Raw genomic sequence first — 25,525 nt, 5'->3', positions numbered from 1 at the left:
CTGCCGCTACTACCATTGCTGAGGCCAAAGTAGTTGCAAAAAAATATTCTTTGCAGTCACTTAATCGGAAAGAGAGGTTTCCGTCAGTGTCAGTGGACCATAGCCCTCTAAATGACCTAATACGAGTGGCGACTGATATGTCCAAAAGTACACACAGTAATCACATAACTGATGATTTTGCACATAAAGCAGATTTGTTGAACGGCCCGTCAGATAAAGATACACGACTTAAAGATTTAGGGAAAGCAATTGATGATTATATGTCATCTAAATCTGCCACCAAAAAATTGATCTTTCCCCTATCTAATTCCCTGCCCACAAAAGAATCTTTTGTTTTGTCGTCGCAATATGTACAAAAATCCTCACAACAATTGGCAAACGCTGTGTCCACTCAAGCTGTTCCACAGACTGTTTCTACCCAGCCCACACAAACAGCACTTCCAGGTGGTTTTTAGGTTTTTCCATCTCAAATTAGTTCCCAGGTGGCTCTACAGTCCACGGCGCCTGGATCTGTGGCTGAGACTATCTCTATTAGAGACATAGAAAGACTGATTCATTTGTCTGTGAACAAGTTCCTTGAAAACTCTATCCATGTAAAACCCAATGTAGCTAGTGCACCTCTGCAAATGGCTACAGCTCTCCCATTGTCACTAAAACATAAATGCTCGACTGGAGGCAATAAACGACCAGCGATTCATGCTTTAACTCTTACTTGCATGCCTCCTCCAGCCAAACAATATAAACTCAATCGTGCTTCCATTCTTGCAATTTTTAGTGAAATTCCCGAATTAGATGATATCGGATCTATTGATATCGAGCTTGTGGAATTTTTTAACAAACCAAATTGTACAACTGTAAATCTCTGGATAAACTCAAGAATTGTGGTAAACTCTATTTGGGCGGTTAAACATCAACTTTCTAATCTGGGTTTCACGCTTCAAACAATGTCAGAGATTTCGGATTCGTCACCAAAATGTCCAGAGGCTTTTCCTCTCACTCAATCTTCAGACAAAACACAAGTTGTAACTACACGCACTTGCTTGTGCGATCTCAAAAGTAGCCAACATTAGCTTGACAAACTTGTAATTTGCTCTTGGTCTTTCGTTAGCTGGAATTCACGAGGTCATGGTCATTTGCTTAATAATAACAATGCACAGCTATTGGGTCGTGATGTTATAATGTTGCAAGAATCTTGGTTCACGAGCGTTCCATCTTGGAACAACTATGATGTGCTTTTGAATCCAGCTGAGAAAGGTTCCCGGGGGCGTCCTACATCGGGTCTGTTGACTGCAGTGAAACAATCTTCTTTGTTAAAAATTGAACCATGGTTTTCCCCTAGCCCCTTTTTACAAGTGTCAAAAATCATGGGTAAAAATGTTTCTTGTGCGGCGATAAATGTTTATTGGAATCCATCCAGAATTCATGATAATTGTTTTCTTAAATCTGTTACTAAGGCCTTGGACATAGTCATGTTCGAGGGCCTTACTGATTTCATTCTATTAGCTGGCGATTTAAACTTGCATTGTTCGAGTTCTCCAGGTAATGCTGAAAAAGTTTGCATGCAGAAGTGGGTGAGTCTTGTTCATTCCCGAAATCTGTTTATTCTAAATGGAGCGTTTCCTCAGGATATACCACCCAGAGCTACCTGGCACCGTGGTCGGAGTCAAGGTATCATTGATTTTATGTATGTAAATGCAAGTTTGCTGAACAACATTTCAGCATTTGAAATAATAGAGACAGAAGCTAGTGATCACAATATTCTAAATATGACGTGGTCCTTAAACTTTCATACACCTAATTTGGAACCTATTTATACTATGGGTCCCATCAAAGTTAATCCTGCGAGGATCAGACTGTTATGGTCGGAAACATCACTTACGGCTTTTAGGGACTGCTATCACGCAAAATTGATTAGTCAAAAAGGGGGGTTTTCACCTGGTGATGTCATTTATCATGACTTGATGCAATTGTTCCAAGCAAGCTCTTCTCTGCACAAACAGAAGCAGACACCTCATTTACATCTATCTGACCAGGAAATTAGAGCCAAAAAAGCCATCATGAGGGCAGATAGGAGAGCCGCCCTCAAATTGCCAGCAGATATGCGCTCACCCCTCTTGTCCCAAATTAGAACAAAGTAAGAATTTGGGTGAGGGGTATGAGGGCTAAACTTTATCAAACTGATGGAAATTCTATGTTAAAGGCCTTAGCAGCAAGAATTCTGCTCAATCTTGGAATATTATTAATCAGGTTACAGCGGGACATCAGGTGGCTGTCCAAGCTAATGATGTGACGGAATCTATGTGGATTCAGCATTATTCGACCTTATTTGCAGATCCCCGACAAATGCACATTTAGCAGTTCCAGTGGCTTTACCACCACTGCATTTGGCCTTCGATAGAGATGACATATTGTACTTTATAAAACAGGCAAGCAATTCTAGAGCCCCTGGTCCGGATGGTTTGGCCAATATACATCTCAAACAATTTCCGGACATCTGGGCAGATATTTTGTGCCTCCTGTTTGAATCCATCAATGTTTCACAAACGATTCCAATGTCGTGGAAACAATCAATCGTCATCCCTATTTACAAGAAGGGAGATCGAGCCAACCCTGCCAGCTATCGGCCCATCTCCCTTCTTGATGTACCTGGCAAGATATACTCACGTATAATTCTTAGAGAATTAAAAAAGTGGTCGAAGGAATGCTCAAAAATGGATCCTTTACAATCAGGCTTTGTCGCTGGTCTTGGCACCTTACCTAACATGATCTCATTGAATATGCTCAAGTCACAATACGCAGCACGCAATCAATCCTTATATCTCGCTTTTACTGATTTTAGTTCTGCTTTTGATTCTATCAATCGGAATTTGTTATTTCATAAGTTACATTCACTTGGTTGTCCGTCCTCTCTGTTATCCTTAATCATTCAATTACATTCAGAAACTTCTATGCGTGTCAGACTTTCCATCGAAGGTTTATTATCTGCATCTTTTGCCACATTTTTAGGATTCAAACAGGGGTGTATTCTGGCTTCATTTCTATTTAATTTGTTTATTCCTGATTTAGGCTTCGCTTTTAAATCGCATTTCATCGGATGCGCCTGAATTGGGTGGCCAGCGAATACGTTGGCTTCTTTACGCTGATGACCTGGTCTTGGTTTCACAGACGCCTAAGGGCCTCCAGAATATGTTATCTGCGCTGTCCGATTATGCCCTGAAGAACCAATTAATAATAAATTTGGAAAAATCACAAATCATGATATGCAGACCTAAGGGTAGATGTAAGAACCAAAATGTAGTTTGGAATCTCCAACTCAACCTTTGCAAATAGTTTCTGAATACAAATATTTGGGCTTGTTTATCCAAAATACTATTGGAGATCCCAAATATTTGATAATGCTGCAATCCAAACTTCTATCCTTGGTGTCACAAGCTAAAATACTTGTCTATAGATACGGCAAATTCACTTTAAAGCATTTATTTATGTTCTACGAACAAAAGTGATTGCTAGTCTCTTATATGGCACTGAGTCAAAACTTTACGTAAATGATCAATACTGGAATAAACTCGAAGCTGCTTTTTGGAAAAAGGTGCTACACTTACGGAATTGTGTGCCTTTGCCTATACTATGTTTTGAATTGGGCATCAACTCTCTAGCGAGTAGAGTTAAATGGAGAATGTGTGCCTTTTTCCGAAAATGCTTGATGGGTGTGACAAACAACAATATTTTGAGCACAGTTGCCCGTTATTTGACCACCTCTGTCCTAAACTTCCCTGCAAAATGGCGAACTTTTGTTCTAAAAATTCTTGTGGAGGCAAATATCTCCTTACAGTTCTTAATTGATAGCCCAACCAGTGCTAAGAAACTCTTTTATCAATGGGCTTGGATTAAGAAATATGAGCTCTGCATTAATTACAGAGACTTTGATACCAGAATTTTTGGTAATAAGCGAATGGGTTATTTCATGAAATGCCCCTCAGCAAAAATTAGAAATCAATATTTACGTATAAGGTTGAACTTATTGCCTAGGAGAGAGCAGCTAGTGAGGCGTCAAATTGTTTCCGCTGACTTACATTTTTGTCGATTTTGTGAAATACACTCTGTAAGGGAAACTTTACAACATGTGGTAGTATCGTGCCCTAAATTGAAAGATATCAGAAACAAATACTTTTCAAACTTGTTAGACCTGCATATGGAAAGGAATGAAATTGAGACTTGGAGCATTTTATTTAATAGTCCGAGGTTTGCGGTGATTAAAGCCCTGGTACAATTTCTTGAAAATATTTTACCAACTAAAATTATGTTATAGCTAAGTAGAACTGAGGCAATTTACAAAAGTTGTTGTTATTAAATGACAATATGAGTTTAGAATTAAGATGTTCTTATATGTTCATATCAGTTTTTTTTAATCTTTTGGCTGAGTTCCTGCTTTTAAGTGACTATCTTCTTTTATTTTTTTTTATTTTTTTTTCCTTTTGCTCCTTTATGCCTCGTTAAGTTTTTATGTGAAATTGTAAGTGAACTTGTGTCAAAAATTGTAACTGAAATGGATCTTTTAATTTGATGTCTATATTTATGTAATTTTGAAAAGTTGATTGATTTCAGCTGTATCAAAATAAAAAATAAATAAATAAAATAAAATTTAAAAAAAAGATGTCTTGGATAATATGGTTATAGGTCAAAGATTCGAATGCAAAGGATCGAATAAGAAAAGGGTAGAATCAATTTGTTTGCGGGTTTGAATTGTGCGTGGGAAGGGGCGTTGCAATGCTGTTTGTGGGGAGCGGGGCAGTTCCAGCAGGGAACATCGTTCCACTACTTGTTTTCATACACTTCGACCACTGGACAGGGGGGTTCTAGCAGTGAATCAATTGCTGAAACTATCAGTCTACCTGGAGGTTTCTTTTAATTTGTATGGACTTTTGGAAGAGTGTAGAATGCCATTATAGGATGCGATTTTCGTAGGAACTGTAGTTCATCTGTACTGAACCAGCCCTCAGTTGCGGCATGATTAGTAAGGCTTTCGATCTCGTCTTGAAGACATTTGATATTATCCATCTCAAGTTTTTCATATGCAGTTTGATCCCTTAACAATCTTAAGCATCCTGTGTTATAGTTTTTTGTATCTAGAATCACAATCCCTCCACCTTTGGCCGCGGGTTTGATAGTGATGTCTTGTCTGCTGCACAGATCTTTGAGACTTGTGCGTTTATTATGTTCAGATTGTCTTGTTGAGTTCTTAGATGGCATCAACCATTTGTTTAATGACAATGTTTTCAAAAGCAAGCAGTTCCAGCGGGCAAGCATGGATGGGAGGAGTAAAATTGGACCTACCTTCAGGCTTCTAATTTTAGATGTCTCCGAGTTTTCTCGTCCTGTTGTAGTTGTATCTTCATGATGTTGAGGTAGATAGATCTAAAAAAAAAAAAAAGAATGTTAATGGGAGGTTACAAAAAGACATTTTTAACTCGATCTTGCAGTTAAACGGGTCCGGCCTGGTCACTGGTACATATGAGAGTCCTTTTGCTAATAGATCCGTTTCTGATTTAATGAGTGTGTATTTGGTTAATGATGGGCATTTTGTCCTTTGCCATTGATTGGAATGCCACTGTCTCGTTTGCATCCTGTGTGGATTGTGGTGGTCTCCGTCGATTGCGGCCTTATTGTCCTCCTCAGAAATAAACCTGTTGACCCCTGCCGCCTGACATGCATGTGGAAAAGTTTAACTTTAAATCCAGAGAGAGGGGATTTATATAGTTCCAGACTTCACTGATTCAGTCCAGAAAGGAAGATGCAGTTTTACTGTGATAAAGAAGATAAGAGGAATGAGCATACACTACTCAATGCTGTTCCCTGCATAACTGTGGTGCACAACACGTACTTTTCAAATTTATTTTTATGAACACCAACCCAGAAGTCAAAACTACATTCTTGGATGAACTGCTTAGCTTTGCCTCTGCTTCTCCTGACCCCACTGCTGATGTGAGTATTGCTTGTAGTACTGTGGGAGCCCCAGGATCTCACTGTAATGTGCTTTGTATTGACTGTTGATGTATATGTATAGTGTACTCCTATAGTGAGTAGCCCAATAATGTACCTGAGCAGACCCCCTTCTGTGATCAGATTTCCAGAAGGATGGCTGGGGATTCTGTTGAAGTGCTGGTTACGATTGCGGCAAGTGCAAACTCCCATCATGCATACTGCATGGTTTATTTCTAAATAGTTGTTTTCAGGGTATTTCACTGAATGTTGGGGTTAGCAGCACTGGTGGGGGGGAGACAGTCTGGTTATTAATTTTAGAATAGCGATCACACCATATTTGGGACAATGTACGGATGGGTCAAACAAGGAAAATCATTTGGTGAATTTTCGGACCAGAAGTAATGTCAACTGTTAGGAGTAGTGTTAACACACATTAGATTCCTTTGCTGAAGTTAAAAAGTTGGAATGCATGGTGCTTAAACCACTATATTAAGATTAGGATGGATTAGATTTTATATCAGGGTTTTAATTTGCTGGGAAGTGTTCAGCTCCTCCTTATAGCCTAGAAGAGCCTGGTTAGCTTGACACCAACAACTACAAGGAGCTACTTTTGACTCCTGCTCATCAAATCGTCATTTTGACACAGATAGGCTATGAGTTGAACATTGTCTAAGCATCGGGTTGCATCGCAATAAAACACCTAATTTTCATGCAATTCAAGAGGTGCATTAACAAATCCCTAGGGCTTATTCTAAAAATGCAGATATGCATGCATTGTGAATTTAGGATTACATTAGTTCCTCTGTACGGCCCATTATAAACGATTCAAACTTGTATTCATAGTTAGCTGATAAGTGCTATAGAGATGCTGATACGCATTTGATCTGGGCTGGTCGTTTGCGCACAACCCTAGACTTATTCTAGTGCACATCAAATAAAGATGAACTGCCTCTGCCAGAGATTTCATAATGGTCTATTTGAGCCTGGTAGATACATGGTGCCATTTTAACCCCAGCACACAAGCGTATATATATTCTACCCGTTCGTGCATAGTGTGCATTGCAAAAAAACATGCATTTTTACTTTCACGTGATTGGTTCTATAGGATGGATTGCTCAATTTTTGCCTGCAGGTTCTCCAATTAAACCAACTCTTAATGTTGTCGAGGGCATCAGAGTACACCCACCATGAAATTTCAAATCTGCAGTTCTCACAGATATTGCCACGAGGGGTGAAATCAGAGAACATATTCTATGTTCACAATAACACAGAATCTGTGTCGCTACACCACACTGTGTGAAGCCTATCAGAGGTATTTGTACTGGGGTGCAAAATGGTGCTTTGAATAGTATCTGCAGGCATCGTCATAATATGGAATAAACACTGGAGAAACTTGGGAATTACCATACTTCTACCAATTAGCACACCTTACGAGATTTTAAAACTGTCCTGGAAAAATAATATGAGGTTGCAGACAGCAAATTTAAATCGGTTTGGGCTCCAAAAGCTACAAAGAAAAGAGCAATGTTATGGAACGCAGCCACAACGGACACAGCCCACTAGGTCGGTGACTGGCACCCGCACTGTATTTTGGGGTTGGCCCTCCCCACGACCCCCAACTGCACTTCCAGCTTCCCTCCAGGCTTCGTCCCCGAAAAAGAGATACACCAGGTAGCACAACGTGACGTGGCATTATGGATGTCAGTTTTTCAGTGGGCTAGAGAACACAATCTTACATTTCTTTATAAACCCATCATGGCCAGAAGACATGCTGAAGGCGAGTGACCATGCAATGCAATTTGTCACCTGCTTTTACAGTGAAAGGAACGCCACAACTATATTAACACTACATAACACACAGGGGGACAAACATACTTCATTAAGCAGTATCAGTACCCTGTATACGGAATTTTAATCAGTCAATATATGGAAACCCGGATGCTAAATTGGATTCAGCATACAACACTTTTTCTGATATTACACTTGGAACTTTTGAAGATAGGGTTGTGGCAGATTTCGATACACCAATCACTGAACGAGAGAAGAGCTATAGAGGAGATTCCCACTGCCAAGGCTTCATGGTTCAGGTAGTTTGGCATCTCGAGTATTTTTGTAATTAGTACGATTCTCTTCTCACCCTTAAACATATGAAAGTGGGTGGAAGCTAGAGAATTGGGATGCCTGCCCAGACTATGTGAGAGGGAGTAATAACACTACTATTAAAGCCACACAAAGCCTTAATATTGTGCCTCATATTGACCTCTTCCTCTTTAATTAACTGCCATGGGTACCCCCTCCCACCCCAGTGCCAAGGCCTTTTTTGGTATGTCACCATTCAATGCCTCCTACTGTTTTCTCTTTCATTAACCCCTTAAGTGCCAAGGACGAGGTATCGTCCTTGGCAACAGAGAGGTAATCCCAAGGACGAGATACCTCGACCTTGGCACTTAAGGAGTTAATAAATACCAACGTCAAAAACTTTATTGCAAAATGGCGCTAGACCATCAAATAATGTGCCATAAGCCTTTTCTAATATAGCTAACTCAAGGCAGGTGTATCCCCAGGAGATCTGGAGTTCATAATCGTCTCTCCTTTTCTTCATTGTACACCAACTGAACCCCACTCTATCCGCGGTTGTGGCAGTCTTGGAGAAAGCATTCAACCAAGTTATTTGGAGTTATGAAAAGTATAGGACTTGGTGGGCACACGCTGGATATATTATCTGTTTACTTCTAAATGGTTCTTTGTCCAAATCCGTTCTGTTGGGACGTGAGACAAAGCAGAGGTGCCCACTTCTCACTTCCCCTTTGCAACAGACAGAGGTCATAGAACAGTTATTTCATTACATGCATATGATTTATTACTCTATATTAGAGATCCAGAAGTCGGCCTAATCATAACAATAAACGAGTCAGACTTTTGGCATATTTCTAGGATTAATGGTGAATTGATTGAAATCTAATCGTTTTCCTCTGACCGAGAGGACTTCGTAACTTTCAGATTCTTGCGGGTTTAGATGGGCCCAGGAAGGTATTACCCATTTAGGTGGTGAAGGTTCGTAAGACAGCTTGTGAATTGCTTGCAGCAAATTTTGAAGTATATTTATAGGATTTAGAACATAAAATGAAGTATTGGGTTCCAAGCTGTTGATAACCCCTAAATTGCTTTACTTTGCTCAGAATATTCCAGTATGGCTGGGTAGAAAAGGTATTGATACACGCTGTACGTCTGGATTATGATTGTGTGAGGTTCCAAACAGTCCTTGGGAGCTTGAAAGGTGCTGCCCAAACAGGGTGTTATGCCCGCGACTGGAACACAGTTATACTTTTTGGCTGCTCAAGATCAATTTTCAGGATTCTCTTTTTCGCAAACCTGTTCATCACCACATCTTGATATCAAAAAAACAACTGTATACACTACACTGCTCTTGGTTACTGCTTCTTACATGCAGGGTACACCAGGATTGTAATCTCTATGCAGTCAGGGGTAGAATCCCGTCAGCATGTTGATTTAAACAGGAGATATGCTAGGGAGGCTGTCCTCTGCGACTTACTTGATGCAGGGATTAAATACATAAATCGAGGCATGTGCCCTGAAGACTCTTAAAACAATGGAGGCCTGTCAAAATCAAAACTGAACCAGTGTATCAACCATATGCCAATACTATAGAATGTGAGAATCTTTTCATAAATGGTGCATACATTACCCACATGAACTGCAGCCCTTTGTGCTATTACAGTACATTATGACTGCAGCTGGATGTAGAAGAACCATTTCCACTTTATATCGGACCCTCTGCCACAAAGCCATCGCAGGACAAGGCCGCTGTGTTGTGTGACGTAGGTGCTCAGGAGACGCTGCCCATCGACACTCAATACGTTGCGCCTACGTCCACGCATCGAAACCTTTAAAAACAGAGAATCGGACCCTCTGCACCAAAGCCCTTGCAGGACAAGGCTGCAGTGTTGTGCGAGGCAGGCATTTGGCGGCAAAGGGGTAGCGGTGCAGATTGCAAGTGCGCGCTGTAGCCGCTGTCCATCTGCGTCTGAAAGGTAAGAAGGTTCGGGGAGGGAGAGTAGCCACTGCTGCGCTCCACGCAACTCTCCGGCCTTGCGCGTCCATTCCCTTTCCGCCCGACTCCATGTGCACTGTTCCCCTCGCAACTTGGCTCCACGTCTCCTGGCCTTGCGTGCTCGTCCCCTTTCCGCCCGACTCCACGTGCATTGTCCCCCGTGCAATTTAGGCCCCTCTTCTCCCGGTCTTGCGCATTCTTCCCCTTCCACCCGACTCCAAGTGCGCTGTCCTCTGCACAATTTAGGCTCCTCTTCTACCAGCCTTGTGTGTCCTTCCCTTTCCGCCCGACTCCACGTGCGCTGTTCGCCTCGCACCTCAGGCTCCACTTCTCCCTTCTCTGCCTACCTCTCCAGATCCCCCCTGTTAATATTGTGTTGTATATTTTTTTGTTGTATTGTGTGATACTCCTCTAGGTCCCCCAGGGTTCACTATTGTATTGCATATTTTGTATTGTTTGCATTTCTCCTCTCACTTCTCTTGTCCCTCCCCCAGTGGTTTCTATTGTATTACTGCACCGTCTCCCTCTCTTTAGGTCCTTCCCCTCCAATTGTGATTGCTGTTGCTACTGTATTCTGCGTTGACTGTACCCCTCCTCCCCTTGTGCTCTCCCCCTTTGTGTGCCCCCAGTGTGTTACCCTCCCCCTCCCCCAACTCCCTCCCTCCTGCTTGGGCTTCCTCCTCTTCCTGCTCCTCCACACACCCCTCTATGGTGCTCTCAGTCTCCCCCCATCTTCTCTGACGGCTACTCCATCTCCGATCCCTCTCACCAAGTCTGGTAGGAAGAAGTTCAAAAGAAACATCCTGGTCTCCAACCCAGGCCTCCCTATCGCTGATCCCTACACCAGTGCTTCTTCCAGACAAACACATCAATATCTTATCTGTGGTTCCCTCTCCAGGCCTACGACACCCCAGGTTGTCTCTGTTCTGTCCCCTTTTTCCTCCTCTCCCATTAATGGTGGCACTCGGTGGCAAGTTCTCCTGGTCCCCTTCCACTGCTCCAAGACCATCATTATTATTAACCGTCTTGGTCCAGGGCCCTCAGCCCAATCTCCTACTCCTTTCCCGCATCTTATCAACTTCCTTCCTTCTCCTGCTACTCTTACCAACAACTGTCTGGCCGCTCTGCCTCCTCTGTCCTCTGCCAACTCCCTGGCATCCTCCTCATCCTCTCCGACTACTCTGCCTTCTCATTCTTCCTCCTCTGCCCACTCTCGGGCCCCTCTACCAGCTCCACTGGGTGTACCTCATGCCTGTACCCCTCCACAGAAGTCTTTCAAATGTGGCAGCATGATCCGTATTGCTACTCTTAACGCTTGCTCTGCTGTCAAACACTCCTCCGACATCTGCCGACTCCTCGAAGAACTAGATCTGGATGTCCTTGGTCTCACCGAGACATGATTCACGGTGAACTCCGTCACAGGTTTTGACACTTTCCTCCCGGATGGCTACAAGATCCTCTCCGAACCCAGAACCAACCGTCCAGGAGGTAGAGTAGCCTTGATCTTCCCGGATTGGATCCCTGCTTCTGACATTCCTATGCAGGCCTACTCCTCCTTTGAATGGCTGGTCTGCAGGCTCTCTCTCCTGGCCTCTCTCTTACTGTGGCCACCATCTACAGGCCACTTGGCCAAGTCGCCCTCTTCCTCTCTGAGTGGGCCAACCTCTCCTCCTTTCTCCATGCCTCTACCCCTCAACTTATCCCCCTCGGGCACCTCAACATCCACATGGATGCCTCCAACCCCTCCTCGGGGGTCTTTCGCAATCCCTGCGACTATCTTTCTATTATACCCTCTGACCCGACCCACTCTGCCGGGCACACACTGGATGTACTCATCTCTTCAGACATCCCCCTCTCAAACCCTCTCACCACTTCTCTCTTGGTCTTACCAATTTATTTTCTCCTCCCACCTATTTTCTCGCTCTCTGTCCCCCAGGTGAAGCAGACTACAGCACTGCCACCCACCTCATCAATCATTCGACCCATGAAGCGTGTCAGTGGAGGCTTTCGCCAGTACTTTCTATCCTGCTCCTACTCCTCCTGCGGACTCACACTCAGACAGCCCTCTCCAACCTGCATCTTTCTATCGCCAACACTCTTGATGTCCTTGCCCAACAGGAGGATCTGTTTGAAGCCCACATCAAAGTGCAACTCTGGTATGACTCTGACCTCGCCAACCTTAAACAAATGTGTAGGGTGGCTGAGAGGAAGTGGAGGGCATCAGGCTCATCCTCTGAAAAATTGGCTTGCTGCTTGCTCCAAAGGCAAAACAGACTGTCCTGTCCAAGAAGAGAGCTTACATCCAAGCCTGCATCTCTGCGGCCTCCAACAACATGGCCAAACTCTTCAAAATCTGCAAGGAGTTGGCCAATCCTGCTGCAGTCTCCACCTATCCTGTTCCCTACCAGGCCCTGTGCATGGAACTGGCTTCTCAATTAATCACTAAAACTCAGGACATCTGTTCTCGCTCTCTCCCTCGGCTCCTCTCTGTCTGTCTCTCCTCCTCCTTTCTGCTCTTTCAATGTGTTATCTCCTGATGAAGTTTCTAGACAAGTCCAATCTATGAAAGTCTCGTCCATGTAGGTGCTCCCCTCTTCCTCCAGAACCATCGTGGACCACATAGACACCCTCGCTCCAGCCTTGGCCAACTCCTGCAAATACGCTTGCCAGTGGAACTTTCCCCTCCCTCCTAAAGCACTCCCTTGTGCACACCCTCCTTAAGAAGCCCACTGCAGATCCTTCCTCTCCGGGAAAACTATTGCCTGATCTCCATCACTCCTTTCTTGGGCAAACTCCTGGAAAAGCTGGCCATCTACCAGCTTACTCTCCATACTGAATCTGTTGGTTGTCTCCATGACCACCAGTCTGCCTTTAGAGCAGCCAGAAGCACAGAAACTGCTCTCCTGAACACTTGCTTTCTAATCTCTGCTTTCGACACAGTCAACCACGCCATCCTGATCAATCGTCTTCGTGACAACCTGGGCATCAAGGGTCAGGCCCTAGCTTGGTTGACCTCCCTCCTCTCTGGTTGACCCTTCAAGGTCCAATCGGGGTCCTTTCTCTTCACCACCTCCCTCTAAACATGTGGTGTTCCCCAGGGTTCTAACCTCTCACCCCGGCTATTCAACCTTTACTTGGCACCTATGGCCCACTTCATATCTACTTTCTCTCCTAACTTTGTGTTATGCAGATGACACTCAGCTCTCCTTCAGGCTCCCCTCAGCCGCCTCACCTCTCTCGTTCATTCCGGACTGTCTATCCTTGATTTAACGATCTCTGCCTTAATGCCAGTATGACTGAGATCCTTCTCAATGGGACCCCTGCTCCCGCTTTTCCTCGGTCGCCCTCCTTAGGCCCTCTACCTGCACCTTCCTGTGAGGTAAGAAATCTGTCTCCACAGCCCTGGTTCTCTCTAGGCTGGACTACTGCAACAGCCTCTTTCTAAAAATGTGAAAAAGTTTTGAGGAACTACTCAGGGACACCAATTTTATGCTCCCTGCACCCTTATATCCTTCAAAGTCTTAAAATGTTGTTGCATGTATGTGAAGAATTGACAGGAGACATTGGTTCCTCATCTCCGTTTTGAAACTTGGTTGTCTCCACATGTAGACATGTGCCAAAAATAAGAAGCTGTGCTAGTTCACAAATTGTGATTGTGCCAATTTGTGTTTAATATTTACAGATAGTCCAAAAATGTCCTTAAGTATTAGCCCTCTGTGATTACACATGTTTTGGCAAACACTTTGCCTTTTTCAAATCAGGGTGTGACAAGAAAATTGAAAGAAAATGTTGTCTTTATTTGACTCACCAATCAATGACAAAATTAAATGTGGTGAAATGTCAGAAAAAGAAAAAAATAAATTGCACAGTAGGATTCTCTAATTCTTCCTTCTCCTGCTGTTTATCATTCCTGGTTCTTTGCAGGGGATGAAGTAAGGACCTCTGGGTAGTCTTCTCCTTTTAGTCCTCGTATGCCCATAAGCCTCCTGCAGCTACGGTCTCCACGTCTGGTTGGCTCTGCAACAGAATGAAGAGTGAGACCACATCCCTTCTACGGCCTCTGGTTTTTATACCCTTGTGTTCATCAGCCAATCAGGCACCGTCTTACTTTCCCGGTTACAAAAACCCCTCCAAGCCCCACCCACATCCCTTTGAGCCGTTGTGGAGGAAAACTCTGTTTGGATCTGCCTCCCATTCTCTGTGTCCAGTCCTGCCCCCGCTGGGCCCAAGTGACCCAGGTAAGGGAGTTTGTTTGTGGGAGGCTCTAGGAGGCTGTCAGCCTCGTGTTTTATTAACATGGGGTGGATTGATTTGGACCCGTTTGTAGTCATGGGTTTGTTTTTATTTGGTAGTGTGGCTACCGACCTGTTTGAGTGCAGCGTTCTGTTCGCTTCATACCGCAGGACTCCCGTCTCGTGTGAGCGCAGCGTTCCGTTCGCTTCATACCGCGGGGCTCCCGTCTCGTGTGAGGGCGGCATTCCGCTCGCTTCATACCGTGGGGCTCCCATCTTGTGTGAGCGCAGCGTTTTAGTTGCCAACTCGTGTGAGCGCGGCGTTCTGCTAGCTTCATGCCGCGGGGCTGCCGACTCGCTCCTCCGCGCATTATTTAAACACACGGAGTCATGACCCTACCATGTCCCAAGATTGTGCCCATCTGTCTTCCTGGTGTTCTGTCCCTGGAATAGCACACGTTACTTCCCTATACACCTCGGGTACAAAGAACACAGGTACACGGTTCTCAGTGTTTGCGTTTTCTTCCGCGCTATTACACATGCGCCCCGAAGAATCGAACCATTCGGGGCGATCAATACATCTTGACAAATAGTCAAGAATCAACTGAAACGCCAAGGGTTTGTGTATGGTCTGGAAACAATATTCTTGTAAAGTAAGAAACCATCGTAACACCCTTTGGTTCGAATCCTTATGCTTGGCCAGCCATTGAAGTGGTGCATGATCAGTGTACACTGTAAACCGGTGTCGATGCCAGGTAGTATCTAAGGGTCTCAATTGCCCATTTGATTGCCAAACATTTTCGATGGTGGAGTAACTCAACTCATGGGGCAACAATTTACGATTTATAAAGGCCACCGGGTGTAATTCTGTCTCACCACCTTGCGAGATCACTGCCCCCAACCCTAAGCCAGAGGAATCAGTTTGTAGAAAGAAAGGTTCTTGAAAGTTCGGGCATCGTAGAACCGGATGCCCCAATATGATGTGTTTGAGTTTTTTAAAGGCTTTTAAGGCATTTTCATCTTTTACAATGTCACCGATGTATGATGTTTTGAGAGTTTCTGTTAGTGGGCTGGCGATTGTTGAAAATGGAGGAATGCACTTCCTGTAGTAACCAATGAACCCCAAAAAGGCTCTTACTCGTTTCTTGTTGCTAGGCATTGGCAACTTGATAATAGCCTCTATTTTGTCCAGTTGTGGTTTGATTACTCCATTTCCTACTAGATACCCCAGGTACCTGCTCTGGTTGGCTGCTAGTATGGTTTTCATGGGTTTATTTTTAATCCGGCTGCCTGTAAAGATTTGATTACTGCAGTGAGATGTTCCAGATGCTCCTTCCAGGTTTGGCTGTACACTATTATGTCATCTAATTAGGCTGAACTATACTGACAATGTGGGGCTAGTATTCGATTCATCAAAGCTTGAAACGTCACCGGTGCCCGGTGTAAGCCGAACGGTAGTACCGTAAACTGGTATAGACCTGAAGGGGTTGAAAATGCTGTTTTTAGTTTGGCCTCTGATCTCAAGGGAATCTGCCAGTACCTTTTCGTCAAATCGATGGACTAATGAAACAGCCATAACCCAACTGTTCGATGAGTTCATCTATGCGGGGCATTGGATAAGCTTGGAACGTTGAGATCGAATTCAGCTTCCTATACTCCATACAAAACCGGATACTTCCATCTGGTTTTGGGACAAGGACAATAGGGGAGGACCAATGACTACACGAAGGTTCTATTACTCACAGTCTCAGCATTTCCTCCACTTCTGCTTGCACAGACTTCCTTTTGGACTTGTGAAGGCGGTATGGACGTATCCTCACGGTTTGTCCCGGTTCTGTTTCTATTTTGTGTTCTACTAAGGACGTTCTTCCTGGGAAGAAGGAAAATACATTCCTTAAGTCACTAAGTTGGTCTTCGAGTTCCTTTTTCTTTTCTGGGGTTAGTTGAGGCCCCCACTGAACTGTACTAAAGGCCGGCACCTGTTCTTCCCGAGTAACCAGCTGGATGTTGGCTGGATATTCTTCAGGATCTTTGCATCCTTTAAGCAGGTTTATGTGGTAGTTCTGTGTTTTCTCTCTGCGATCTGGTTGCTCTACCAAATAATTCACTGGGCCTAACACGGCTTTGATTTTGTATGGCCCTCTCCACTGGGCCAACATTTTGTTATAACTTGTGGGTAGGAGCACGAACACCGTCTCCTATTTTAAAGCTGCAGACTCTGGTCTTTTTGTTGTACAATTTTTCCTGTGCCACCTGAGACCTACCCAGGTTTTCTTGGGCCAACTCCTTCAGTTTAGACAAATTAGATCTCAGTTCTATTACATAGTCTGTGAGGGTGGTGGTTTCCTCTTCTTCTTCCCACTCATTTCTGGCGAGGTCTAAGACAGTTCTTGGGCGGTGTCCAAACAATAATTAAAACGGGGAAAACCCTGTCGAAGACTGTGGGGTGTCTCTTAACACCACGAGCACCCATGGAACAGCTCTATCCCAGTCCTTTCCTATAGGGGGTGTTACCTTTTTGAGCATCATCTTAATTGTCTTGTTGTAGCGCTCTACCAATCCATGTGTTTGGGGATGATATATAGAAGTGCGTATTTGTTTAATTTGCAGCTGTTGACACACTGCGCATTACTCCTGATGTGGAACTCCGGCCTTGGTCCGTCACTATCTCTGATGGAATCCCCACTCTGGCACAGAAGGTTACCAGTTGGTTACACACTTGTACCACACTTATACCTCTCATGGGAAAAGCTTCCGGATATCTTGTGGCGTAGTGTACTATCACCAAAAGATATTGATATCCGTGACTACTGGGCTCCAACGGTCCAACCAAGTCCATTCCAATCCGGAAACATGGTTCTTTTATCAATGGCATCGGTCGTAAAGGGGCACGAAGAGGTTTTCTTGGGTTTGTCTTCTGACAGACTGGGCACTCTTCGCAGTATTTTTCCACCTATATACCCCTGGCCAATAGAATCTTTTTAGAATTTTGTCCTGGGTTTTGTCTCGGGTCATACGTCCTCCCGTCCGGTTGTCATGAGCCAGTTCAATTATTGAGGGTCTGAAACTGGCTGGTACCAACAACTGCTCTAACTCTGAGTCATCCGGGTTCTTGGTAACTCTATATAACAGGCCTCTTACCCACTTGAATCTGGGGTAGTCGTGTGGGTTGTTGGACTCGTTCATAGCTTGTTCTCGGACATTTCTTAAAGTCGGGTCTGTTAGGGTTTCGCTCCTAAATGACACTCTTTTTTATCCTCGGGAACCCAGTCCACTATCCCACTGAATCTTTCCATCCACCTCTTTTTCTCATCCCGTATTTCCCTCCTTGTCTTTTTGGGTTCCCTCTCTCTCTTTCTTCCTTAATGTCAGTGTGGAAAAATGGGTCAATTTTAACCACTCAGCATCCGTGACACATTCATTAAAAAGGAGGGAAGATCTGTTCCAAGTAACACTGGGGCTGGCATGTGTGGCATGATGGCTACCTCCATAGGTGTACTAACCCCGTTAACTTCTATAGTAACCTGTTTGGAAGGGTATGTTTTGGTATCTCCATGCACACATTTTACTGGAATTACACAATCCCCCTTAGTGCCCGATACACTTACTTCTGGCCGGATGGCGGTCTGTTCGCTTCCGCTGTCGAGAAGACCTTGTCTGGGAACCCCATCAATTTGGACCTCCACCATGTAGGGGTCCCGTCTTCTTTGGAACTCTCGTGTCTGGGTACAACCGATTTCCATTGGTTCGGCCTTGGGTTTCCTTGGGCAGAACCGGGCAATGTGGCCCCATTCCCCGCAGTCAAAGCATTGAGGCTGTCTGTTGGTACTGGCCAGACCCCCGTTTTGGGTTCCATTCGTGGGGGCTTGACCTCTACCGTTCCTGCTGGCTTAGGAGGAAGGTTCCTATTTCCTTCCATCGGAATTACCCGTGTTCCTCCTGCCTTTTGGAAGGCTGTTGCAATGTCAATTGCTTTGTTGAGGGTAGGCCTATGATGTTGCTGTATCCACCTTCTGTATGGCACTTGGGAGGGCACCTACAAATTGTTCTAGTTTTACCTTCTCCATGATTTCCTGAATAGAGCAGGTGGCGTGCTTTAACCACTTGTCCGTTAAATCATGAACCCGATAGTACAGCTGCCTTGGGGTTTCGCCATTGCGCAGTTTGTTTTCTCGAAATTTCTGGCGGTACGCCTCTTCGTCTACTCCCATCCTCTCAAGGATGGTGCTTTTTATTTCCGCATAGGTTGTGTATCCATTTGGTTTTGCGGCCTGGTAGGCCCCTTGCATGGAGCCGGTCAGTAAGGGTGCTATAAAATGACCCCATTTTTCAACTGGCCACTGGGAGTTCCTGGCAACCCGTTCAAAGTTCTTAAAGAAATACCCCGGATCATCTCCCTATTGAAATTTCTACAGCACATTAGAAGGGGCAGGCGTTGACCCTCTGTATGACGCCACCGCTTCCGTGACTTGCTTTAGGGTGTCCTGTGTTGCTGCTTGTAGTTGTAGGGCTTGCTGAAGGGCTTGATGGTCCGCTTGGGCTTGATGACTATGTACCTGCACCAACTGTCGTAATTGCTGTTGTCCGTCTGCCAGCGCCTTAATGATTGCTTCCATGGCGTGTTTTGTATCCCACCGCTGCCACCAAAATTTGTGACAAGAAGGCAGGCAGGGGATTCAATTGAAAAAAGTGTCTTTATTTGACTCACCAATCAATGACAAAATTAAATGTGGTGAAATGTCAGAAAAAGAAAAAAATAAATTGCAGTGGGATTCGCTCTCCAAAACTTCCTTCTCCTGCTGTTTATCTTTCCTGGGGATGAAGTAAGGACCTCTGGATAGTCTTCTCCTTTTAGTCCTTGTATGCCCATAAGCCTCCTGCAGCTCCGGTCTCCACGCCTGTTTGGCTCTGCAACAGAATGAAGAGCGAGACCCCCATCCCTTCTACTGCCTCTGGTTTATATACCCTTGTGTTCATCAGCCAATCAGGCACGGTCTTACTTTCCCGGTTACAAAAACCCCTCCAAGCCCCCCCCCACTTCCCTTTGAGCCGTTGTGGAGGAAAACTGTTTGGATCTACCTCCCATTCTCTGCGTCCAGTCCTGCCCCCGCCGTGCCCAAGTGACCCAGGTAAGGAAGTTTGTTTGCAGGAGGCTCTAGGAGGCTGTCAGCCTCGTGTTTTATTAACATGGGGTGGATTGATTTGGACCCGTTTGTAGTCATGGTTTCGTTTTTATTTGGTAGCGTGGCTGCCGACCCGTTTGAGTGGAGCGTTTCGCTCGCTTCATACTACGGGGCTCCCGTCTAGTGTGAAGGCGGCGTTCTGCTCGCTTCATACCGTGGGGCTCCCGTTCCGTGTGAGGGCGGCGTTCCGCTCGCTTCATACCGTGGGGTTCCCTTCTTGAGTGAGTGCAGCGTTTTAGTTGCCGACTCGTGTGAGTGCGGCGTTCCGCTAGCTTCATGCCGCGGGGCTGCCGACTCGCTCCTCTGCGCATTATTTAAACATACTGAGTCATGACCCCACCATGTCCCAAAATTGTGCCTGTCTGTCTGTTCCTGGTGTTCTGTCCCTGGAATAGCACACGTTACTTCCCTATTCACCTCGGGTACAAAGAACACAGGTACACAATTCTCAGTGTTTGTGTTTTCTTCCGGGCTATTACACAGGGCAATTCTGTTTAAGCAACTCATGAAACATGCGAAGCAAAAGTAAAGATGAGAAAACCACAATTCAATTAATTGCATGCGTAACACGATATAGTTAAATGGTTAAGTGCCACAGATAGTGACTAGTGTACAGTCCACAGAGATTTAAGCGGGGGGCAGGGTGGAGTAGTTATGGAAGTTCACAAAAAAAGTGCATTCCGTAACGCACTGATGCGCCCACATAGAGTGAGAGCGGGAGCCCGTAAATTATAAAGAATGGCATTTCATACATGAACTATTAGTGGCGATGAATACAAGATTCCCGGCATTCGTGGACAGTAATTAAACAGGGAAGCGAAATCAAACCACCAGTACTATAGCCGAAACAGCTTCTATTCATGCCAATATGAGCACGAAATTTACATTTAAATACATATATGAGATTGAAATAGCGGATCGAGAAATTATTGTAATCAAGTAAATGGCAAATAAACCATGAAAAATACGATGGCAGAGGACTTAAGAACATGAGACATATATTCAAGATGCAGATTATTAGAACACATAATTTAACCGCAACAGAATAACAATTGTAGTTAGAACACCGTTTAAATGGGGCTAATTGCCCAAAGCTATATTCATACTAATGTGAATTATGTTTCAATTTAGGAGGGATTTAACCCGTGATTGAGGTTTTCAACACAAAGACTGAGACCATAACATGAATATTTAGGTAAGAGGTGGTGGCCCACCTTGGAATTTACAGATCGATCCATGGACAATATGTGATGAGGTTAATTTATTTGGAACATGTGGTACTTATGCTGTAGTTGTATTGAGGGACCATTGTTTCAATCTGATCTACTCTAGCACATAGTGTTTAACGTATGCAAACACATTTACTATAGTCCATAACAGTTGACGTCATGATGTACAATTAATCTGCTGGATGTTAGTATTGATAATTTCTTTTGTTTTTATATTTTTTTCTGAACTTCCCTAACTACCCTACCCTGCCCCACTCCTACATCTCTGGACTGTACACTAATCACTATCTGTGTCACTTACCCATTTAACTATATCATGTGATGTATGCAATGAATTGAATTGTGGTTTTCTGATTTTTACTTTTGCTTTGTATGTTTCATGATTTGCTTAAACAGAATTGCCCTGATGTGAGAAAGGCAAAGTGTTTGCCGAAACACGTGTAATCACAGAGAGCTAATATTTAAAAAGGACATTTTTGGACTATCTGTAAATATTAAACAAGAATTGGCACAATCACAATTTGTGAACTAACACAGCTTCTTATTTTTGGCACATGTCTACATGTGAAGACAACCAAGTTTCAATTCTTTCTAAATCTGCCTGCCTCTACTCTTCGCCCTTTGCAGCTAATCCAGAACAGGACTGCAAGACTTATCCTTGGCCTCAAGCACAGGGATCGTATCTCTCCAGCCCTGAAATCTCTCCACTGGCTCCCAGTGGCTGCAAGGACCAAGTTCAAGACCCTTTGCATTGTCCCCAAGGCTGGTGCCTCCCGCTGGAATAGTCTCTCTGCCTCCCTCAAACCACCTAAGGTTCCGGAAGAAGATATATATATATATATATACATATATATATATATATATATATATATCCCATATTGAACCAATTGTACGTTATATTCAAAAACGGTATGATAGACTGGTAGCCCATTTGCACATAACACATAGCACTTTATAGCCAAATACACCAGCTGCAAGATGTACTCGCCGAATATAATGGTGAGCAATGTATCAAGCCAACTACTCATTTGCACGAAGCATGTTGTACTTTACAGCCAAGTATAACAGTTGTAAAACGTACAAACTAGGTAGGACAATCTGACTTTTGCACATAGCACATTGCACTTTAGAGTCTCATACATCAGCTGCATGCTATAGCCATTGGGTATGATTAACGATGAGCACTGCACCCTGTAAATATACCGTACCCAGGGGATGACATTTTACTCTGTTGAGTCATCTGTAAAAATGTCATACTTTAAAAATGGTCTGGAAATGTTCTTTAGCTTTGTATTTTACATATAGCCTATTGCTACAAAGGACTAACCAATTATGTGTTTATTTAAATCAGTAAACTTTGGTTGCAAACGTTTTCAGGCTCTACATGTTATATATAGCCCACTGAAGCAAAGGATTAAGTGTTTTAAAAATGTGCGTCTCATAGCAACGTGTCAACAATACACTTCAAATCAAAACAAGACATTTCAAATGTCGGTAGCATGGACATGATTTCTGCTTAGACACAATTTGTAATGATACGCACTAACGACAGAAATTAAGGACTAAGATTATTACAAAGCACCCGTTCCTTTTGCTTGCTCTGAAACAAGACAAAGCCCGCTTAGTGTGAAACGCGCTGTTTTGCTGTTCTTTTGCTGCCCTCTGGTCCACGACAATGTATTAATAAAGGACTACTTGGTTGCAGCCATCCCTGAGATTACGTTTGCATCTTTTCTAATGATTGCCCGAGTGCCGCTGCACCCTGGACTGCCTGGCAGCCTATTTATATATGTCTTCTCCCCCCCCTATGTACCTGTCTGCTGCACTAACTGGTTATCTGGCCACCCACTGAACATGGACGGGACCAGAAGCCCCCTGCACACCCTCCGGTCCTCCCACGAGTATACAGTTTCTGGAATATGTCTGCTGAATGCATGGACATTACTAGTCCACTTTCCCTGCCACCACCTTCCATTTCTTGCTTTCCTTCCCTGCCTCCCCCCCTCCTTTCTGTGTTTGTTAAAATATAAACAAAAAGGACATGATAAAGGAAAATAGGGCTCACCAGTTACTTTATTAGTCGTTATTGATCTGAACATGAAGCAATTACCCCCACCTCTCCTCTTCCAAGTCTAACTATGGAAGCCTGTTTGCTCTCTCCCAACCAGAACCTTTCATAACCTCATAACAAAAAGCATGATAAGTTGTCCTCGCTTCACCTCCCTCTAAAGGGGTATGAAAGGTTGCAGACTATCCTCAGATCTAGTTTTGTTTGCTGGATCTCCGGCAGTCAATTCACAAGTAGGAGACCAGCGGGGCTTGTCCACTCACTGCATTTGTTGGTGCTGCTACCACACCGTCTGCCTGGGACAGGAAGCCGTGGGGCGCTGGATGAGCCAGTCTGCCCAAGTTGAGTATAGCGGGATTGTGAACCCTGAGCTGTACCAGGGGTCTGGCGTTCCAGCAGGTTACACTAGAAAGCCACGAGGTGGCTAGCTTGGTGGGGCAATTTGGCAGGTGCTACAGGTCATGGATCTGTGCAACTGCTACGGGAAGAACGCTGATGGGAGGCCAATCTTGTGCCGCCGTTTCGGAAACATCTCAGCCCAGCCAGATGTTGAGTAGCCTCCTGGGCTGACGGTGGTGTCATTGGTTAGGTGAAGCATATGTGAGCTACAATTAAAGCTTTTGAGAAGTTTTGCGAATTACACTGTTGCACAAACCATTTTCCTGTTTCCGGACAGTAACCATTAGGGCTTTGAAGAATGGGTTCCCACAAGTGCCTAGGGAAAAGGAGGCACAGAGAACACTCCTCTCCTCCACCAACTCTAGCTCTTCCCATCAATTCTCCAGGGAGAGGAGGGATGGGATCCCAATTATGCTAAAGACTCTGATCAGAGAGACTTTAAAAGAATAGCAGAGTGCTGCCTCCTGCAGGAGCAGGGTCAACGCATACTAGAGATTCTCATTCAACTTCATCTTCATATTCCTCATGTTAATCGTAGTCTTTACACTTGATCAGGGAGGACAAAGACCCAGGGTGGAGAGTGTGGGAGGGAGGGATTGGGAAGGTCCCTGGATCAGGAATCGGTTGGCAAGGAATTGGAGCATGTAGCCTCAAGTATGCAGTTTCCTGCCAATAAGGCCTCACCCTCCAACCCTGAGGCAACTGTTTGCCAGTTTGTGAAAACCATTAAGGGACTCCTCACTAACAACAAAAGAGACCAGGTCCTGGGAGAGTGGTAGCAGATTTCTATCCTAGTATTCATGGGAATGGTATATCTGCTTACAGGTGAGAACAGACTATACCCACCGCTTTGGCAATAGATTAATTATTAATCGAGCCTCACAGGTTGCCCTTCAATGTTAGCAGCGGTGCGACACCCAAAAGACAGTGGTTGACACCTCCCTTCAAAATAGCTATGCAGGAGCACACCTGTTCCCCGCGGGCCTGTTAGGAAAGATTTCCATGTATGTGTAATTTTCCCTCCAGTTGTGAACACCCCAAGTTTTGCTGTTGTCCGACCATCCTAGCCTTACTTTTGCCAGTAGGACCCAGCCTTCTGCTGTACTCCGCTGAGCTTTTGCTCATTTTATTATAAGGAAACTGACATGCTCTTAAGACAGTCAGTACTAGGGAGACTGTTTCTCTTAGTCTTTCACTTTGTTGCTATTCTTTGTGCACTGATAAAATGTTGCTAAAGTACCTTACAGCAAGGCATAAATTAGTTTTCAAAATTTGATTAGCAGAGTTTGCTAATTAAAATGTTCTTGATTAGCAAACAAACCCACTTGATAAGCAAAACTGTATTAATATTTTTTATTTCAACAGACGTTATTTGTACCCAAGACATAAAATGAGCAACAATACAGCAGTTTTGTGTACGGCTGAATTAAGACATAAATCAGGCATTGCAAATTCTTGAAAATTCCACTTGACCTGCAGGTCGAGTAACTTAGATTACCTACTCGATCTAAGAGTATCACAAACCCACTTTGTTTGGCATACTGCTGCCACCCAGAGGCCAGCCATGCACAGTGAAACATTTATTTGACATCTACTGCAAACAAAGTAAATGTTAAATAAACAGCAAATGGTTGTTGCCCTTCATAAAATCTACTAGACTATACAAATGGCCGAAAGGATAGGAGCCCTGGATGCGTGTCTGTAAAATGTAAGTGGTTAGCTGCATGAATGGACACAAATAAATAGATATGTTAAAAAGGCTCTGAAAACTGTTTGGCCAGTTCTCTCAAACAGGTGCTAATATATAATTCAGTCATAATCATAGAGAAAAGTGAACTCTGGAAGCTAACTATAGTGAATGGTAGTGCAATAGATCTGTAGATGTACAGACTGGATGGAACAATTGATCACTACTTTGCGTTAACATCTAGTTAGCTTTATGTATTCATTACCCATTACGTAAGAGGAAATAAAGTAAGAGACTAAGAAGAGTGGATGGCGTAGCAGGCAGAGAACATGGGCAGACACGGTGGAATATTGTAGTTTAAGCCATCTCACTTTCAGGTTAGCCGGTATAAAGCAACAGGTTGAGAAGATAGAATGTCAAGGAGTATGGTATCAGCACCAGTTGCACAGATGCATGCGACCAGCAAGTTACTTATAATAATTATTATAATTGTCATTTTATGAGTGATTTTAAGCGTGGGATCGGGTTTAAAACCTGTGTTGCACTGCGTTGTCTTGCTTCCAAGACAAACGTGTTGCCACTAAGCTATCCTTCCCCCCCTAGTTACAGAACTGGGGTTGCAAACAAAATAATTTGGTCATGTACATTTTCAAAAGTGTTCACTCGTCATCTT

The 25,525-nt window shown here is 44.1% G+C and overlaps 1 long non-coding RNA gene across 6 annotated transcripts in view; it reads right to left on the bottom strand.

Moving 5' to 3' along the window:
- Nucleotides 1–25,525, bottom strand: part of LOC138580471 (uncharacterized) — a 940,189-nt gene that overhangs the window by 883,313 nt on the left and 31,351 nt on the right. For all 6 annotated transcript variants that reach the window (XR_011304271.1, XR_011304266.1, XR_011304268.1 and 3 more), the window contains exon 2: nucleotides 5,335–5,415. This is a non-coding gene — a long non-coding RNA (uncharacterized lncRNA). The remainder of the gene's footprint in view (nucleotides 1–5,334; nucleotides 5,416–25,525) is intronic.

The sequence above is a fragment of the Ambystoma mexicanum genome, chromosome 3p, assembly GCF_040938575.1.
Source record: "Ambystoma mexicanum isolate Mex_15411 chromosome 3p, UKY_AmexF1_1, whole genome shotgun sequence".
Lineage (NCBI taxonomy): Eukaryota > Metazoa > Chordata > Amphibia > Caudata > Ambystomatidae > Ambystoma > Ambystoma mexicanum.
This window is presented reverse-complemented; position numbering and strand designations above follow the sequence as displayed.